Source organism: Streptopelia decaocto (assembly GCF_964273445.1).
Source record: "Streptopelia decaocto genome assembly, chromosome: 10".
NCBI lineage: Eukaryota > Metazoa > Chordata > Aves > Columbiformes > Columbidae > Streptopelia > Streptopelia decaocto.
In genome coordinates this window covers 6,353,581-6,360,631 of record NC_138665.1, presented here as the reverse complement: position 1 = coordinate 6,360,631, position 7,051 = coordinate 6,353,581, and the positions used below count along the sequence as shown (strand labels likewise).

At 41.2% G+C, this 7,051-nt stretch overlaps 1 protein-coding gene across 1 annotated transcript in view; it reads right to left on the bottom strand.

The window, feature by feature from the left end:
• Window positions 1-1,069: 1,069 nt before the first annotated feature.
• The window catches only part of LOC309444444 (transmembrane protein 182-like), a 37,794-nt gene continuing 31,812 nt past the window's right edge, over window positions 1,070-7,051 (bottom strand). Inside the window, exon 6 of the transcript XR_014185025.1 lies at window positions 1,070-1,090. The gene's annotated coding sequence lies outside the window, so the exon portion shown is untranslated. The remainder of the gene's footprint in view (window positions 1,091-7,051) is intronic.

Here is a 7,051-nt window from a genome sequence, read left to right as displayed (position 1 = left end):
TCCTTCTGTATTTTTTTTCCCACCTGGTTTGTGAGTAGCCATGGCAGCGATGTATCTTGCTGCCCATTTCCACAGCACCTGGTCCCATGATTTGGACCTAAACCAGCCTGGGGGATGGCAGAGAAAGCACAGGAAGCCGAGCACCAGGTTTCCCCAAAGACTGTATGAGCAGACCAGAAAACCTGACTCTCTTTGGAAAAGCAGGAGCCAATGGTGCATCTGGGAGAGCTGTGGGAGTGCAGTTTAGCTGGAGCACAAGGAGATGGGACGACAGGAAAGGGGCCACTGGTCATTATTTGCATTCCTCTGAGATAAGGAACAAACACCTGGGGTTGGAGAGAAATCCACAAAGGTGGGTTTCCCATTCCCCTTTCCAGACAAAAATATGAATTTTGAGAATATTTTACTGGCAATAACAGAGGGAATGCCCTCTAGCATTCATGCACAAAATGCAAAGAGTGTGTGGGAACAGCCTCCAGAACCTCTGCTCATAGAGCTGCAGTAGCAAGCTGGCTTGGAAATACCTGCTAACAGGAGTGCCCATTCTTAATAAGCACTGTTAGTTTAATTGCCCCCATCACAGACGTTAACAGCAGCAGGAAGAAGAAAGGAATCGCCTGTCAAGTGAAGCAGGAACACCAGGACAGTCAGCAACACGGGCTGCTGCATGCTGCTGCATGTATAACTGCCACCCAGCACGAGTAAGGAATTATGCATTTAAGCTATAAGGTCTCTCTTCCAAAATTCTTTCAGCTTTTTTTTTTTTTTTTTTTTTTTTTTCAGTATATGACTATATATAAGTCCTTCTAAAACAACTCACCTGCAGAGTTGGTGAGATAAGCATTGACCATTGGTTTGGAAAGCTCTGAGACACCTCCCACCAGTTCACATTGGCAAGCTTTTTATAGATGAGGCATTGATCAATTATTACATTTAATGTCTTGTGTGGAATTTAAAAAGAAAGTAATATCTTTAAGCATACAAGTCTGCCTCAGGAAGTGATGATGAGCATTATTCCGTCTCCTCATGCTGTAAATTATGATGGGCCACTGCAGATACGGATGTTGTGCTAAACATTAAAAACAGTCACCTGGAAAAAAATAAAAGTGTGACTAATAATCAAATGCAAATGTATCCCCCATTTATAATGTGCTAGTAAATGCTGATATTCAGAGAGAGGGAATGTGGTGCAGGAGGAGGATGTTGGGTTTTGCAATTACAGTCCAAATTCATTCTCAAAGATTAAAGTTTTACACAGTGGTTGTTCTCAGGAAAATTGCTGAATCCTAATATTTAAGATGAAAGCATAATAAAGGGTGATTTTTTTTAATTTTATTTTTTTCTTAAGAATTGTCTGATAGGCTTGATTTGCCAGTTCTCACTGGAGCAAAACTTTCCACTGCTTTCAATTATCAGTAAATTATGTTGACCTCAATAAGGGTTTTTGCAGAACTGGACCCGTTGCATGAAGAGGCTGTTCTGCATGGAAAAGTGGATGCATGGAAATGGCATCTTCGTACTCATTGGTTCAGCTTTCCAGGGTCACATGAAGCTGCTGCATTTGACTTTAATGACAAAAATGAGGTTTTGCTGCTCTTTCCTCCTGCAAGACCCACAGAGCTCGTGGAACCAAGCTGAGAGTTTGTGCAACAGCAGAGATTGGGTAGGACCCACCATGCAGAGGGGTCATGTCTCATGCTGGGGACACCCAAGAGAAGATCATCCCTCATCCCCCCCTGCCAAGGCAGACACCCTTGGTCACACATACACAGAGTCGTGAGCCCCAAGGTTGTCCCCACACTCCACTCTCCATGTAACAATGAATCAACCATCGTTTTCCCAGTGGGTTACTCCAGTCCAGGAGCTTCAAATGTTCTCTGTTTGATATCCTCCTGATTTATTGCATTTGCAAAGGTGACCTTAAATATTTTAATGGTAATAATTCTTTTAAGGGCTTGAATCAGTAAATGTGCTATGTTCATATTTTGGCATTATATACTGTAGGCAATTTAATCCATATAAGCACTTTCAGTGATATTAACACTGTAGGCAAACTGATACTAAAGTTTAAATGTCAGAGAGAGTTTTCATATTAGATCTAGTGCAAACAAAGCATTTTTTCCCCAAGTACTGAGGCATAAAATACCAGGAGATAGTAAAGACAGAGAGTGCCAATGAATCTGAAATAAACAGGAGGTGAAATTTATGGTATTTTCAAATATGTGCCCTATCCAAGGACTGCTGCAGCTGCACAGATCTATAAAATAAGAGATAAGAGAAAAACCTTGCTGTGCTCCACAATAAATGTACCTCCACCAGGGTATCTATCAGGATTTCTGTAACTCCTTGGAGATTTACCATTTCACCTTGGATTTATTACCGCACTGTGCATACCATGAATAGCATTTTATATTTCCACCATTGCCCCACTCATTATTTCATGATAGGTCCCAGTTTTAATCACGGTGCAGGGACATGCTGCCAAAACATCACCCACCCCTTGCAGAAGGGTCTGAGCAGGGAAACTCCAGGACGTTCCCACCAGTATCTACCCAGTGATGCTCTGAGAGCTGTGGGACCAGGCAGATTTCCATCTTGTGGCCCCAAAGCTCTGGATGCCTTCTTGAACAGGCAAGACTTTGCCTAAGTGGGGAAAAAAAAAGCATGGACTGGATAAAAAGAGGCATCTTTCATAGTTTCCGGTTTGCAGTAAGGTGTTGGGTGCTGCCCGTGCTGGGGTAAGTGATGCCCATGGCTCTGCAGAGCCTCTGGCCCTGGTTGGGTGCACCCTGCAGGGACACCTGAGCCAGCCGGCTCATAAAATCTGTGACAAATGGTTAAAAAGTTTATTGCCTGTGTACTGCTGCTTATGGACCCATAAACCACTGACAGTAATGTGAGTGGAAACATGGGCAGTTTGTTAGGAGATATTTTTGTTAAATAGCCTGACCTGCTTCGAAATCTCCTGTTGACATCCTGGGCAAAAAAGAGGTGACTGTGGGGAGCAGCCCCCTAAAAATAAGGAAAGTGGCCCATATGCATGCTCTGTAGGATATATAAATAATACATTTCAAGGTTTCCCCTTCTTTTTGCAGAAGAATTGTGCATATAAGCACAAGGTAAATGGTGATGGACAGGAGAAGAAACCTGTCCCTACAAGAATGCTGATGCCAGTATAGTCAGTATTTGCTTCACTCAAATGTGACGGAGATGGGCTCCTCTGAACCAGATTTTCATTCAAGGAGAACATGAACATGGGAACAACCTCTACGTCTCTACGAAGCTTAATCATATTTCAGTAAAACCAGCCACTGTTTCCCAAACTGTAGTAATAGGAGTCCTTGAACTTGGATGGGTGCGGGTGGCGAGATGGTGGCCGGGTATTGAAGTCTAGGTGCTTGGTGTCAAATGTTGCTTCGTAATCAGCCTGTATTGCACAGCGTGTATTTTTATCCTTTCTTCAAGACTTTCTCAATCACTGTTATGACACTCAACACAATTGTTCATCAGATTTTTCAGAAGCGGGATGAAGCTGGGAAGCTGTCTCCCTCAGCATGCAAAATGGTGTGGAGTGTATGTCAGCTTTATGGGAGAACAATTTGAGGAACTTAGAAGTGATGATTTTGAACCGTTTATCTGAGCTACACCAACAAATGACGTGTACAAAGTCACGGGAGAAGGGAGCACATGTTCTGTCACACAGGAGGTGAGAGAAGGAGGGAAACAACCAGTGAGAATCAAAATAGATGTTTAACTTTTCTCTAAAGATTATGTCCTTTCTGTCGAACACAGAAGGTTTGGCACAGCTATGGTGACCACGGCTCCTAGGGATGTTCATCACTGTCACTTAGGTACGTGGGATCATGGCACTGGACTTACTGGTACTCCTTTACTCCAAGGTATTTTGAAGGTGCTTTGGGCAAATTTAGACATCTGTGCTTAAGGGGGCAGATTCTATCCCAGCTGGGGCCACAAAAAGTTCTCTGACCTCCATCCTGCCCCGACTCCTGGAGGTCCCAAGCCAAGCCCTGCTAGACCTTGTTGAGGAGTCCCAGACCAGAAGGAAAAAGAGCTCGAGACCCCACAAGTGACAAGGAAAAGCCTCTGCCAGGAACAGCTTCCTTCACTTTTTCGAAAGCTCAAACATAAATTAGATCTTCCCGGCAGTGTAATTGCATCAAGGTGAACTTCTTTTTGCTCTAGGCTGAAGGACTCATCTGGAGTTCCTTCCAGCAGATGCGACCGTCACTTTTTCTGGCCATGGCACTTGGTTGAGCAAGTGACCTGTGCACAGCTCCCAAACTGCCGGCCCTCCAAAACTGATGAGAAAATGAGTGTGCTCAAAAGCTAGTTACAAATTTCAGTCTCCTGCTGCAACAGAGCCAAGATCTTTAATCAATATTCAGATGTCTAATCAATATTTCAAGAAAATCAAAGCGTAAAGATTAGCCTGTATATCTGTGTTTCTGTCTTCATCCTGATTACACTTCATTTCATCAGGGTCACACTGAAGAGTGCAGGCTTGTTTAATTTTAAGCTCCAATGACAGTCAGAGGAACCCAGTTTTAGCTGGCTGAGAGAAATTTTTTTAGTCTAGAAGCAATTATTTAGCTTTCTTTGGCTTCGTTATATTGACAAACTGTAAACAAGGTATTATCATAGCTTGTTTCTCCATAGAAGATGTTATCATTGTATTTAAAAAACACATACAGAATGACTTGTAATAACTGCTACTACATCAATAGACGATAAACTAATAAATTAAAGTAACAGTGCATAAAATGATGAATTCTGACAGACTTAAGGCAATTTAAAATAATTGGAGATTTTACTGCTATTTCCATTTTTAATGGGGTACTGTGGCAGCACACTCTTGCAACTGGGCTGGAAAGGTAAATTAATCTTTACGCATCATCATTAAGCAGTGTAAACATGGCCAAACTTAATTATGATATAATAGATTGTTAAGTGTCTGCCCCACAGAGGTGTGATTGCTCTCAGGCAGTGACTGCAGCAGAGATGACTATTAGACAAGGTCTTTTTAAAAACACTGCTGGTGGTTTTTGCAGCCTCTGACAATAAATCTGATGCAAAATCCGTGCCAGAGAAGCAGCTTTCTGTGGTCAGAATTGAATTTGAGGGACAAACACAAATTTACATCAGAGCATTAATGAAACATGACCTGAAATTGCAGTCCTTTTCTAGTAAAAACTCTTGTTTTGGTGCAAAAACACTGTTGGAATTTTCCTCTAGCAGCCTGGGAGTAGGATGGAGGTGCTGGACCCCTCGACTCATCTCCCCGCACCCCGTCCCGCTGGGCTGGGGTCCCGCAGGGAGGGGAAACCATGGAGGGGGGGGACTGGGGTGAAGTACTTATATTAAAAAAAAATAATAATCTTACTTGACCTATTGTTTTTTAGAAATTATAGCACTTTAATAAGCGAAATACAATACCATGTGTATTTTCTACTTCTGCCTGTGATATCTTCTATGTTTCTATGATTCTCTATTGTTTTCTATCCTTAGCAGGTCTCTTCCTGACATAGACGTGTGATTTTATGAACCAGTTGTGTCTTTCCATGGTAAGAGTTTAATTTATACTTACGTATGTAAGTATATATTTATACCTACTAGACATACTCTGTAGTGAACTTGCTTCTCTGATGGCCTAAGTTCACTAAAAGAACACAAGGTAATTATTTATGTTTTAAATGTAGCTGACAAACATAGCTTAGAAATCTCACATTACATGGTTTTTGTGAGAAATTTTGGAGAACTAACTGAGAAAAGATGATGTTTTATTGAAGTTTCAGTTAGTCTAGATTCAATGTCTGTACAGTGTGGGCAGCAGAAAATTCAGGCCAGAGAATATATTTTACTTTCCAGGAAATTTTACTTACGGGTGCTTTAAAACTCCTGCTGTAGTATATGTTTTATGTTTCAGTGTCATGATACTGACAGTGATACGAACTGGTCATATAAAGAGTGGCAGATCTTTTTCACGCTGTCAAATACCAAAAAGTGTCTTAATAACTGGCAATTAATCAGAAACACAATCTTGAATTCCTTGATTACTCTAAGCCCCTTTTTGGAGATCAACACACTTGTGTTTATTTCCTGATAATTGTGCTGAGAGTTTTCTGCTGCTAAATTGCCTCAGGAATTCAGATATGCTTTTGAGAGCAGTGGAAGGACTCCCCTGATAGCACACCTCTCCAGAGCAGAAAACAGCTCTCATTATGGAAATTATCACAGATAGTGTGTGAAAAGGATGAAAAAATAATTGTAGAACTTTGGCAATGGTCCACTCCAGACCAACAAAAAGGCCACTTGGACCCACTTTGATAATCAGAATGAAACAGAAGAGAGGACACCAAATGTCATGATCCCAATTTTATGTGCTCACTAGTGTCCCTTGCAGAGGGGTTTCCTGTGCTTTAATTTCTGTTTTAATTCTTTAATTCTTTCTTTAATTCCGTCTTTGCTGGTTTATTGCACCACTTTGCTCACTGTTTGTGCCACCTAAAACTAAACTGATTTAATCCCCATACATCTCAAAGTCAGACAGCATCCCTGCATCATGCTTTTACATTTCCACTCTTTGATAACAGCTTTTACTAGCAGCCCAGTTTAAATTCTTAATTTTATCTAATTCCTCTAAACGCACAATGGTTCTTCAACTGGAAAGAAAAGAGAGTAGCTCTGAATGATCCATATGTTGAAGTACTGTATTTTCACCGTTTAAATGATAAACTTCCCACCAAATATCCACAAAAGTACATTCATGACTCCCATCCAATGATCTATTGGCCAGAGGCACATACATTGTTTTAATTTATTTTGGAGTAAAGGTGCTTTCCTGCCGAGTTTGAATAAGCCTGCTATGTACCAAACAGATGTTCAATAAAAGAGAGACTTTACTGAATATGACATATAAACACAGGGAAGGAAGATGAAGGAAAGAAAATTAAAGGATGTATGGATCCCTGGTTCATCAAACAACAGGCCACAGTTCTAATCGGGGCCCTTTTATGGATGGAGCAGTAATGAA